The sequence below is a fragment of the Lacerta agilis genome, chromosome 1 (genome assembly GCF_009819535.1).
Source record: "Lacerta agilis isolate rLacAgi1 chromosome 1, rLacAgi1.pri, whole genome shotgun sequence".
NCBI lineage: Eukaryota > Metazoa > Chordata > Lepidosauria > Squamata > Lacertidae > Lacerta > Lacerta agilis.
The window spans coordinates 92,081,933-92,096,088 of record NC_046312.1 but is presented as its reverse complement, the minus strand read 5'-3'; positions in this window follow the sequence as shown (position 1 = coordinate 92,096,088).

Below are 14,156 nucleotides of genomic sequence, written 5' to 3'. Positions count from 1 at the left end.
CTGTGCCTGCCATGTTCCTCTGTAAGTAGGTGCATTCTGTTGTAGGACTCTTCATGCAACACCAGCAGTAACACTGCTGCGAGTGCAGACGTGGCTCAGATGGAGTGATGCTACTGAGACCACCTGAAAATAAGTCATCTGTGGATGATAGATCTGCTGTGCAAATAGGAAAACCTCAACTTCTTTAAATTCAGTGAGATCAGCCTCTGTTTACTTGTTGGAAGTTTCACTCCTGCACCATATGCGTAAGCTTGGATTCTCGCATGCGTTCTGATGCTAGAAGACACAATCTGCTGTGAACTTCTCCTATGCAGGCCCCATTGAAAAGAGTGGATGAGTGGATAATTGTCGTATGCTACAGCAAACGTGAAAGCATCCCAAATAGTTCAGGGATTGGGAGCCCCTTACCCTTCAGGTGTTGTTGGACTCCAGCTTCCATCAGCCCCAGCTAGCGTAGGCAGTGGTCAGGGATGATGGAATTTGTAGTCCAACAACATCTGGCGGACCAGAAGTTTCTCATCCCTGCATTAGATTGTGCTTGGTTAAACAGAATTGAAGAAGGCCAGAGTATGATGTGACCTTGACACACTCTTTATTAGAGGTGTCCATTGAGGTTGGGGGTGTGGCAGAAGGGAGAAATGCCTTACTTGTAATGAAGCCCTAAAGTGGTTGATTCTAAGTAAAAAGCATAAGTTGAATCTGTTCTAAATTTGACCAGTTTCATTACTTCTATCATCATCGTTCATTTAGCTTTAGAGAGCTGCTTATATTCTTTTAAAGAACATTTTCTTTTTAAAAGAAATATTCTGTAAAAGTTTTTTGGGTGTGCTTTTTTTAAAGAAAATGTGTTACAGTGACTCGAAAGGGCTTGGTCCAAAGAACCGATGTGTTTAGACAAAATGTTTTGTTTTTTCTTTAATAATGTATATTGTTGTGTTCATAAAAGAATTGTGGAACAGACAAACGAAGCGGCGTTTTTAAGGCTTGCATGCTAATATATGAAGAATATGCAATGAAAGCTTGGGACAAAAAGATGTCGAAAGGGAAATGTGCAATCAGCAAGACTTAAAGAAAAGAAAAGAAAAAGCGCAAAAGCAAATAATATGCAAAATATCAGTAGCTCAGACTTCCCACTTGGTGTTGTAGCTTCCCACCGCAGCACTGAAATGTTTCCAGTGTCTTCATATGGACCTAATGTTACGGAGAAAGCACTTACGCCTGAGTGTATCTCCTTATATGCCCTCCCCCACACTGAAATGCAAACATTTTGTGTATATTTATATGATTTAATTTTGAAGCTTTTCCTTGAATGGTACAAATGTCACTTGGGATTGTGGAGATACTTTAAAATTAAGTCAACAAAGAGCTAAGTATTCCGGCATAGCTTGCAGCTGCACTGTGATCCTGCTGATTAATATTTAGGGGTCAACCCAACTGTTTAAAGTGTTCGTTAAAATTGTGGCATGAGTATATTTTGAAGGCTTAAATCTGGCAATTTGGCCCTTGGAAAACAATAGCATGACTAAATTAGGCAACAGACCAGTAAGATATGTGGAGCTTTTTATGTGAACTGTACGAGAGATCTCTTACTTAGAAGTTTCTAGTCATTGCTTGTATTCTCCAGGGCCTTCTCATATACAGGTGGGCTTGGAGCATATCAGCAGAGAGCTAGTAGTTATAAAGGAGATCACCTTCTGTTTCACATGTATAGTCTAGGGCAGCTATTGTTGGGAGTAGATGGTCTTGGGAGTACAGCAGGTCTCTCGTTTCCCACAGTTGTTGTTTTTAAATCTAGTTGACACGAAATGTGAAAAGAATTATGACGGCACGAAGAGCAATTGTGTGGTACCTCAGTTCACAATATGGCATGTAATAGCTAAAAAAAGATGGCTGTTCACGGCTATGTTAATTGAATGTTATGAATACCACTGTATTCTGTAACAGACTCTGCAAACTTTGGAGGACTTAACAGATTTTCCACTTGCAAAATCTTGCTTGCTTTTGTGTCACGTGTTCTTTGCACCCAGCTGTAACGAGAGAGAGAAAAAAGGTTTCCATCCACCTTGCTGAAGAAGTCCAAGTGTGGTGTTAAATCTTACATACATCTTCATATATTTATCTCATCCTTTGTATATTAACGTGAACGTGGAGAATGAAACCTTTTGTATATCGTAACTACTCACCAGGCACCCTTGTATACCATGCCTTTCAGTCAGTGATAGATGGTCAGTTTGAAAATGCCACTTGGAATAAGTTGAGCGACTCTTCCATGTCTTTCAGCCAATGATGCAAAGTCACCCCAGAGTCATTCTTGTGGACTACTGCTTTTTTGTTGATGAGTAGTTTTTCGTTTAACAAAACATGCGTTGATTTTTATGTACCTACTAGCCAGTACTAGAATTTTGGGAGGAGAGGTTTGTAATGGGAATGCCTTAATTACAGTGGTGGGAAGAAGCAGCTACTGTATAATGTGTAATTATAATATTAGACTGTCTTCAAAATGTTCTGTAGAGGATGACTAAGATATATTTTAGATACAACTTTATAAGCACTATAAACTCTTCACTAGTTGTGAATTGTAAAGGTTGACGATGTTTACTTCAAATTGCTGTTAAAAGCAAAACATGTATTAAATATAATTACAGCCTTGTTGAACCGGTTTCTTTTTCATTTTTCAAGAAGCAATAATTGATAATTATCCTGTTTCAAAGATCAAATTAGAATGCTGGCTGTTGGAGCGGCTTAATGGTTATGGAGCACCTGTGGAAATGCTACAAGGAAACAAGCCCGTTAATACACATAAATCAGAAATTGCCATGAGTCAAGATGATTGCAGCACGATTGGCCCTTTTAAGATCCACATCCTCCCAACTATGGTGAGGGCAGTGGAGGTGAGAGAATTAAGTGAAGAAACAAAACTAACTTAAAGAAAAGGTACATTGAAAAGGGAAGAATGAAGAGTATCGGGACAATTTCAACTAATACCCCAGAGGACAGGATCACACTTCAAAATGACCTTAATAGATTAGAGAACTGGGCCAAAGCAAACAAGATGAATTTTAACAGGGAGAAATGTAAATTACTACACTTGGACCCCCCCCCCCCCCAAAAAAAAAATGGAAGGCACAAATACAGGATGGGTGACACCTGGCTTGAGAGCAGCACATGTGAAAAGGATCTAGGAGTCTTGGTAGACCATAAACTTGACATGAGTCAACATTGTGATGCAGCAGCTAAAAAAGCCAATGCAATTCTGGGTTGCATCAATAGGAGTATAGCGTCTAGATCAAGGGAAGTAATAGTACCACTGTATTCCGCTCTGGTCAGACCTCACCTGGAATACTGACAAGCTGGAATGTGTCCAGAGGAGGGCAACCAAAATGGTCAAAGGCCTGGAAACGATGCCTTATGAGGAATGGCTTAGGGAGCTGGGTATGTTTAGCCTGGAGAAGAGAAGGTTAAGGGGTGATACGATAGCCATGTTCAAATATATAAAAGGATGTCATATAGAGGAGAGAGAAAGGTTGTTTTCTGCTGCTCCAGAGAAGCGGACACGGAGCAATGGATTCAAACTACAAGAAAGAAGATTCCACCTAAACTTTAGGAAGAACTTCCTGACAGTAAGAGCTGTTTGACAGTGGAATTTGCTGCCAAGGAGTGTGGTGGAGTCTCCTTTGGAGGTCTTTAAGCAGAGGCTTGACAGCTATCTGTCAGGAATGCTTTGGTGGTGTTTCCTGCTTGGCAGGAGGTTGGACTGGATGGGTCTTGTGGTCTCTTCCAACTCTATGATTCTATGACACTTTCCTCTTCCAAATCCTGACTAACAGAGTCGTAATTAGTTTGTTATGAGATAATTTAATTTCCAGTTATTTTGTTTACTGTAGCATTGAAGGACTTCAAATAAGTTATATATGGAATAGCAACACAGTCCTTTCAGACAGGTCAGTATTGTCACTCCCATGTTGCAGTTCAAATGTGAGGGTGAAGCTCATGAAGTCACAGCTGAGGCAACCTTGAATTGACAGCAGTTCTAGTTTGGTGTGCCTGTACTACAACTCCCATCTTCCCTGACTATTAGCCGTGCTGGTTGAGACTGATGGGAGCTGGAGTCCCAGCAACATTCTGTAGGGCTACGAGTTAGCAGCCCCTGAACTAGAGGCTTATGGGACCACAGGTCCCACTTTCAGCCATTATGCTATACCAGTGTTGTCTTTCTTCAGCAACTATCCATGAAGTTCTTCGTGTAGTTTAAAACAGCTTCGTTGGAAATACGCTGAGACATCACATTTGGTATGGCAACCACTGCAATTGTTTTCATTTTTTAAAGGTTCTGAGCAATTACTGTGCTAGCAAAGTAGCTAGATAAAAGGATCTGGGTCAGGTTGAACTGCACAAACTTAACATTTTTGTCCTCTTTTAAACCTGAAGTCTGTGATTTGTACTGAACATTTTTTTATGTAGTGGTACCAAGTTGTTAGCAACATACGTGATTGCATGTGTGATGTAAAAAAAAAAATCAAATATCTTTATTACAGTCAAAGACCAGAAAACAGATAATAACAATCCATAATCGGATATAGCATTAAAGGTTGAATTGTATAACAAAAGTACAATCCAATTTATAGAATTGATCCTTACTTTTAGACTTAAAATTAAGATTAAAATTTTAAAATTTTAGATTAATGGATCTTTACCACCCATTAACATTCCTTCTAAAGGTAAGGCTCGAGTCTCAGTCACTGTTCTTTGCTGACATCACTATTCGTCTTACTCTTGTCGCAATATAGCAAAATTTTGCAATGATCCTAGTGGTCTCCAAATCTTTATCCGCTAGGAGGTGTCTGGTGTAAGCTTCCTCAGAGCGGCCAGGTAATTTCCCCAGCAACAGTTCTATCAGTTATTTCCTTGAGTCGCGATGCAATGGGCAGTATAAAAGAACATGCCCTATGGATTCTATCTCATTACAATCACAGGGGCATAATCTTTGATCGATCGCTGTCTTACTATATCTGCCCTCTAAGAGAGCTGAGGGGAGGGCATTAAAACGAACCCTGGAAAATGCCCAGTGATGTTTAGTGTTATCTAGTAACTTAAGATAATTTGCTGGATGAAGCCTCTGTGTGTCATAAAGAGGCCTGTAAATTGTGGAGAATCGATTAAAATAATTTTGTAACTCAATGTCACTGATTCTTGGCCCTCTTCATTTCCAAACTTAGAAGGTACTCTGGAGATAGGCCATATGTGGATAATTTTCTAAAAATGCCCTTCTATCAGGTTGATTGAAATTTATCAAGAAGCATCAGGGGGAGTAGTCCAACTGAAGACTTATTGAGTCTTAAGCAGGTGTACAAAGTGGCTAGCCACACTTTGGCTTCTATCCTGTATTGGCCCGTTTCCAGGCGTAAAACAGCATTGGGTACACATTTCGGTGTTTGGAGGATTGATCTAAGGAATCCTGATTGAATTCTTTCATAAGGGTCCAGATTAGAGAGGTGGACAAGTGGAGCACCATATAAAAGTTGTGCTATAGGTTTTGCAGTGAATAGTTTGAGAGCAGCTGGAACGTAGTTTCCTCCCTCTGTTCGATGAAAGCTTAAGATTGCTGCTGTGCTTTTTTTGTGCTATGGCAGAGATATAGTTGATGTGGGCAGTTTTCTTCCTTGACGCTTGAAAGACAACTAAATATTTGAATCATATGACTTGTTCAATGTCTTGCTTATCTATGCGCCATCTATATGTTTTTCTTTTGTTAGAAAAAACCATAATTTTTGTTTTCTGATAATTATATGTGATGTAAGTATGGGACTGCAGAGTGTAGCATCTGTTGTTCTACGGCATTTCCCTATGGATGGATGTTTGCACAATATCTCACTAGAAGTGAATTCTCCCTGAGCACTGGCTTTTGTCGAAGCAGGCAAGTTGGATGTGATTTCAGTCAACAGCCAAAGATTTTTGACTCCTCTCACAAGCCCTGCTTAAATCTAGCATTTTCACATAAGGTGAAGACTGTAGCTTATATATAGTTTTTTAAAGCACACATCTCTACCACTGCCTCTTCTACGTGAAAAACCTTGGGTGATGTGCTACACTAAAAGAATGTTCCTAACCTTACCTGTAAAAAAATGTCCTTAGCCTTTGACTCCCTTGATGTACCATAGCTAGAAAGAGGACTATGGTAGAATGGGGTCATGGGAATACTGTAGATCCATTTAAGAATCCAAAAGAATTAAATAGATAGTGAATGGCATATTGCCATCTCTAAAATGTATTCTTCTCGGCAGTATATCCTGGTGACAGGGATACCTAATGCTGCCATAAAGTCAGTGTATTCTCAGGGGTAGTAGCTGTTCATGGTAAAAAGTTTTCCTCATGAAACTTCTGCAGAGTCTGAGACAGTGTGCAATAAATTATGGCGAAGGAAGACAAAACCCTCTCGGGATACAAGGAACGGGCAAGTATCTTTGGGCAAAGAAATATTTCTTTTGTGTTACTTAGAGGCACATTCTGTGGTGTTTCTCACGCTGCTATTGGGGGGAAAAAATCCTAAGGACAGTTTCCTTTAAGGCTATCGAAAATTCTTTCTAGTAGCACCTTAGAGACCAACTGAGTTTGTTCCTGGTATGAGCTTTCGTGTGCATGCACACGAAAGCTCATACCAGGAACAAACTCAGTTGGTCTCTAAGGTGCTACTAGAAAGAATTTTCGATTTCCTTTAAGGCTGTACGTCTACAAATGTCTGAAACGGATGAGAAAATGAACAGAACAAGTACATAAATAAGCACAAAGTGGAGTTGGCCGGTCAGCTAATTGACTCTGGTGCCTTTTTACCCCAAAGCACAGAGAGTAAGAAATTAAAACATTCCAACACAGCATAAAATAACAAAGATGCTAATTACAGGTCATAGCTTGTTGTTCACATTCTGGAACCATATAGGTGTGTAGACCAAATTGCACAAGTTGGGCAATTCCATAATTCATCTTAACTTTTTATCCTCATTAAAAGTCAGAGGCTGACGTTAGAGGCAGACCCTTTCCTGCTTTAGCACTGCTCATTTCTTTTTCTCCTTGACTGGAAAAGCAGGTTGATTGAGATGGGATGTTGTGTAGATAAATTATATGTGAAAGAATTTAGCATCCCTATTTCTTGCTGATCCTCTCTGGTGTTCCAAAATCTATCCTCCAATTTCTCAAAAGTTTTATTCCTCTGGGGAAAAAAATGTCCATTTTTTCTGCCTCTGTTTCCTGGACATTTCAGAAACTCTTTAGAATTTCAGTCAATGTGAGGTATTGAGTTTTCCTTATACAGTAGTTAGGAGTGTGTGTTTCTTTCTTGTAAATGTTCCTCCAGCACTCTGCCATTTCCTTGGCTGCTAACGCTTCCTGGTCTGAAAAAAAGGTCATGGGAGGTGTTGCCTTATAATGTCTTCTCCAAAGATTTAATTGAAGCACAGACACCGGAGAAAGCTTGTAAAGTACAGACCACTGGAGAAATGATCTGTAGAATAAGTTTAAAGGAAACTCACAAACTTCTCTTGGCCATCTCAAAAGCAAGGCAAGTGCAAAAGTAAGCTTGGCTTTTACTCTGTTTTAGTTTTATCTCAGTTTTAATGTATGTTTGTAAATCACATTGAACTACTATTTGCAGGAAGAGCAACTAATACATTCAGAAAATAATAAACAACCTCCAAAAGTTCTACTACATCTAAGTGAAGGGAAATCATGCAGGTTTGGTTCCCTATTTGACAAACTTTAAAGAAGAGGTTTATTTTCAAAGCCATTTTTGTCACAATGCCAAGCCCAGTAACTCTCGCTATCTCAGCTATTATTAAATAGTGGCTTCCGCCATGTAAGGCAACGCTCACTTGAAAACAAGCTTGTATGTACATTTTCAGCTCGTACATTCAGGAAGAAAATTCCAGGATTGACAAAACATTTTTTCCTTTGTTCCAGTACAATTAAAACAAAGAAGGTGTTTTTATTTATTTATTTATTTATTTATTTATTTATTTATTTATTTAATTCTTCATTATATTATTCTTTATTTATTTATTTATTATTCTAAATTCTATTTGGGAAAATAAGCAGTTTTACTTCAGCGTGAGAGTGCAATAACTTTCTAGACTTTGCAATATGGGGGGGGGGGAAGAAAGAAAAGAAAACCTTGATTTGCAACTAATATATTCAGGGCCAAGCAAGACGATATGAGAAATGTATGCTTGCATTTCATGTCTTTTAAGAAGAAATTGAGTGGGTGGGACTGGGGCTTTGGTGCCAGAAAAGAAGTATCACACCTTCCTCCCTACACTGTGATCCTGATTTAAAAAAAACCAACCTCCCCCCTTGGCCCGGTGCAGTTTGTGCTGGAACAGAAGTTGCCGTTGGCAGGTTAGAAAGTTGCAAAGCTATAAGTAGTCTGATACCGGAGAACCAGCCATTAGAAACGCTTCACCTGTTTGATTTCTGCAGGCACAGTTGCTGCTAGAGGTGCAGATTAGGAACCGAGCCAGTTAAGAAGTTGGCAACGATTAAAAACCCCCCACGAAATTAAAGGCATGGAAGACAAGGGACCTCTGAGATGGTAGACTTCTGCAGCTTCTTTCTGGGGTTAGCAAGGGCCCCATAGCAACGTTTTGCAAAATGTAATGTAGTTAGGGACCTGCACAAATTGCAGTAGATAATTGACAGCTGAATTATCAGGGAAATGGCTGCCATTTTTTAAGACGCTGGGGGTTAAGGGCTGCTTTGAACCTTAATAAGCCTTGATTGATTTTGTAAATAAGAATCGCAGTTACTCTGTTTACAGCGAAGGAGCCGTTTTATTGCCACAGTATCAAAGATTGTCCTGCTCTGAGCAGCGATATTGAGAGCGAAGCGCCATCTGTCCTGGAGAATTTCTTCCCTTTATGAACAGGACTTTCTCATGGAAATTAATTGAATAGCAGGAACTGTGCTTATTGTGTTTCGCCGCTTTCTTCTGCAAAAAAAGGATCTGTTATCTTACAACATGGCCCCTGTCATATCATACCCAAATTCACTCACCATCAGTTCTGGTTCCAGTTCACACACACACAGTCTTACTGCCTTATATGAATTTTGTACAGAACGAGAAACGTGGAAAGCAAAACACCCACAATTTACTCATATGTGGAATTATTGCAAAGAAACCATCTGCTGCCTTCTTCATTTGCTTTCTGGAGAAGGGGAAGTCAATGAGCCAGATCCACCTACTTCCATTCAGAGCTTGGGGAGGGGGTGGAGAGAGGGGGCGTGCGTTACAATGGTCTCTCTCTCTCTCTCTCTCTCTCTCTCTCTCTCTCTCTCTCTCTCTCTCTCTCTCTCTCTCTGGGTGTGGCCACAAAGGAGCTTCCTGCAATACAGGGCCAGCTGAAATTTTGTGCAATGTGGTGCTGTGGTGCCATGCTTTCCTCTGCCTGTACAGATAATATGAGTTGTACCTAAGAAGGCAGGTACAGCCTTAGGTCCCAAGTTCCAGCCATTTTGCTGGAGGTTTCTCATCCCTCTCCTGGGGCAAACATGCGGAGACCAGGCAGGGCTACATATCATAGGAAAGGGTTAGGCTTAGGGCAAAATAAGCAGGGTTGTCCTGTGGTGCAAAGCAGAGGCACAACTGCACCATGAGAATAGATAAACAAGAGATGGAAAGAAGATAAAAGTCCCTACCAGAGAAGAATGTCAAATTGAACTGTTGGACCATGCCAAAATGGCACAATTGACCGGAAAGCTCAGGAACCAAGAAGACCGAAACTTCAACAAGGAATGGGGAGTTTTTTTAATATAATTTATCTTGGAGACCACTGTAAGCAGATGAAAACATTAGCAGGATTGCAATAACACTTGTAATGTAACGAGTACTATGGAGATAATGGAGTTATAAAAAAATCATGGATTACTGAAAAAAATGCAGTAGAAAAGGTTTACAACAGAACCCATGGAGGGGAAGGTGGGAAGTGCAGAGATTCAGAGGAATCTTTTAATTATGGATGTGAGTGTTGTGGTATGATTATAATAACAGGGAAGCCGTTGCTAAGATTGCTAAGGTTTGGGTTTTTGGGTTGTTGTTGTTGTTGTTGTTTTCAACAACTGACTAAATCGGTAGATATCAATGTTAATCCTTATCCAAGATATACCTTCAAGTGGGCTTGGGATGCTACATGTTCAGGAACCCCTTTTCTGCATATATAAAACCCAACGAGAGAAATGCAACCCAATGGGAGTTATACTTTTCCAAATGTTGCATCAGCACAAACATTTCTGCTTGTCCTATGGAATAATCTCCCCTCCCCCCTCTCCCATTGTGCACTGGTCTGGGGACTCTTCTGACACCCCTACCCTACCCCACCCCATCCCAGAGCACAGCCAAATTCCATCAGCATGGGGTAAGCACGAGGGTGTGGGGAGAGCCCCATTGTGGTAGTGGAAGTCTACCATGTGTGTTCCACTGGGGGAACCCCTTGGCTGAATTTGGCCCAAATGGGGTTTTGCTTCTCCCATAAGTCAAAACCATTTCTCCTGCTCTCCTGGACTGTCTTCATATCCATTCCGTATGCTTAATTGATTAATTAATTCAGATGGAAATTTCCAGGTGTAAAAAAAGGCTATTTATGTATGCTAATACTGTGGCCTGTTAGCCCAAAAATGGAAAACGAGTGAGGTCCCAACTAAAGAAGAATGGCAACTTAATCTGATGGACTACGCACAGCTCTCAGTCTTAATTTATAGAATAAGAGAACAAGAATAATATATGTTTAAAGAAGACTGGAAAATGTTTAATGAATATATGGTTGAAAATTGTGTACATTTGAAAATGCTGCCAGCATTAAGATAAATTCAACAGTGTGAATAAGTTTTGATGGATGTAAAAATGGAATACTGAATGGCTTAGTAGTTGAGGTAAAATATGCAGGGATCTATGTCATGCAAATTGAACCATGAAGGAGAAGAAGGGAAGCCGGTATTTTAAGGTTGTTCAAATGAATATTCTAAAATGTAAAATATTAAAACTTAATAAAAATTATACAAAAAAATAAACCAGCATGAAAAAGGGCCAATCATTCAAATTTATATACACCCTTCACCCGAGGCTCATGGGGTGGTTTATGTGTTTGAAACACTCTTATCCAACTCTCAGCAGTCTCATGCCTTCCTCTAAAATCCTGGGAACTGTAGTTTGTTCAGAGTGCTGGGAATCGTAGCTCTGCGAGGAGTGAGCTACAGTTCCTGGGATTCTTTGAGGGGGAAGGTATGGTTGTTAAGGTGGCATTAAATGCCCTTTAAGTGTAGGAGGTGGTGGATGTGACCTGGCTGTCGTCATTTCCAAGCAAGGGCAAAGGCAGTTGGTACCCAGTCTCATGCTGGACCCTACTGTACGTAAACATTCCTTGATGAAGCTGCTGGCTGGAATTGCTTTCCAATGGCCCCCTGAGTTTGCTATCTGAGAAATGCTGTTTCCCCGAGAGATTAACAAATGTGCTTTTTACAAGCGGAAGTACAATAAAAAAAGAGTTAGCGGGGAAGGATACAATTTGATGCCCTGCATTAGGGAACCAACAAAAGCTGGTAGGAGATCTTTCAAAATTGAGCACATTAGTTGAAGGCCTATTCAAATAAATATCAAAACCCAAGCGAATGCCACATCTGGTTCCTTTCAGCTCCCCACGCTCTCGTTCTTTCCAGCTGTTAACACCTGCTGTTCTGTCAGATATAATAATGAAACTTCAGGTGCTTTATAATAACATGAAAGCATTATTAATTTTTCATATGCAAAGGCCTTTAGGGGAACATATTTCAGGGGGGAAGATATCTGGGAGTGTTTGCTAGTGATGTTTTTAGAACAGCATGTACTTCATCTTTTCTTTTCCTCCCGACCAAATTTTAGAGTGGTGATTGGAGCTGTTGCAATCCTTCTAGGGCCTAGGCGATATCCAAATATTTGAGGCATCTGGGAAGCACATGCTACTGCTTGTTGGTGTAGCTTTTTATTTTATTTTACTGCTGACATGTAGCCAGAAGCAGTTTTTAACATGGTGCTGGGCTGATACTCTTGCAATTCGCCTGCAAGGTATTCACACCAGAGCCGAAATATGGCACACTGATAGCTCCTTTAAGCAGCTAAAATCAGCTGTGATCTAGGGAAGACTCCATGCAGCATTTGCAGAACTGTCAGGGTGCGTGAGGATCCTTTAAACCCTGCAAAAGCATAAGGTCCCAATGCCTTCTTGCTGCCATCCGTAAACATTAGAGAACTACAGTGCCTGTGAAATCTAGTAAGCTGAATAAATGTTTTGAGCAGGGTTTTCCGAACTTCTGAGTTCACTGACCCCTGGATGAGCTTGCAAAGCTGTCTTTGACATCGGCCAAAATTCTTAGGACTGTAAATGAAAGAAAGCCAATAAATATCACTATATAACCATGTTTTAATCACCAATCAGCATTAATAGGAATCGTAAAATATAAAGTAACAAGGAAGCAAAAATAGTGAAAATAATAACCATACCATACAGAGGTTTCTTATTGGGAAGGGGGCCACACTCTGTACATGCCCATGACCTTTACTTCTGGTGCTCATAGTTCCTAATTAAATTCTTTGCACTTGTAAACTTCCTTCCCCACCAAGCTCTTTTGGACTCCCTTTGGATCCCCAGGTCTTTATCCACCACCCACTTCATCGTCCCATCAGCCACAGAGGATCGATATGGACCACTTTGGGAAACTCTGGTTGAGAGTGTGGAGATTGTAGACTTACTGGCCATCAACCAACATAGACAATGGTCAGGGATGGTGGGCGTTACAGTTAGCAACATCTGGAGAGCCACAAGGTCCCTACTCCAGATACACATATACCTGGCAAAACCCAAAATGGCTCCCTGTGAGTTGTTGTGAAGCTCAGAAAGGAGACCAAACATAGGAAGGTGGCCCTTATGCAAACGCCCTATGCTTAAGTGCACCACTTTAAAAACAAAGGTTCTTTTGAGACCGTTGAGAGAGAAGTCTTCTCTTTCATCAGTACATACAGCTTCCTGGAGAGTGATCTTAACCAAGACTGTAAACTGTGAGGCAGACATCCTACTGGGTGTTGTAATATCCTGCAAGGATGAGGGAAAGCGTAATCACCTTCCACTGGAGCATTTTTGTATAATGTTGTGAAATACCTGCTCATGCTTGGAAATAACTTGTGAAGTCTTCCTTAGCTTTGGTTGCCTAAGGGAGCTTTTTATTAACGATTATATTTCAAAAGTGAGCTAGAAGAGAAGTGGGCTTCCCAGCAATGGAAATCCTTTGCAGGGAGGTTTCTGCAAACCACCTTTGATGGTTCAGCTTGTCGCGTTGCTGGGCTGCAAAGAGAAGGAGAAGCTGAACCTTCTTAAATTTTCACCACCACCCCAACTACTGAAAGCACAAGAGCTCATTCTTCCACCTTTCTGAAACTTGGCTTTCTTCATTGTGCAAGGAGCACAAAGATCATCCCCATCACAGCTGTCAACCTTTCCCCCTTTTTGTGGGAAATTCCCTTATTATAGCAGTGGGGAACAGCAGGGAGGGTTGACAGCTATGACCCCCATATTTACTTTATATGCTTCATACTTTGCTATGAAATCTGCTGACTGATGGAAACATAACAAATTATTTTACGGTGATCCTAAATCTCTGTGCCTTCATCCCAGATGGGTGGAGGCTCAGTTGAGGCTATGCGATAGACAGAGAAGCCACCTTGCATGCTCTGGAAAGTAACTGAATTGATCGAACAATATGTCAGCTTTGGTTGCCACACAAGGGCCTGCTGATTTTGTGTTCCCAAGGGAGTCACAGTTAGCAGTGGCACAAGACAGAGCATTTTCAATGGTGGCATCCCAGTGGTAGAATCTTGAGGAAAGTTTGACTTGCCCCACCTCTGATGGTTCTTAGACAGGCAACTGTGACATGTTTATCTGGTCAAGATTTTAAGTATTTAGAAATGGTTTGTTCATTCTTCTCTTTTGGTGCTGCTTTTATAGTAATGTTTACTGATCTAGGTTTTACAATATCAATTTATGGTTTATTAAACCACCTTGGTTGAATAAGTGAATGGCTGTGATTGGAGCAGTGGAATTTGAGCACAAGGTAGAACATGGTTTTGTGGTAGTTTCCAATGCAATTGT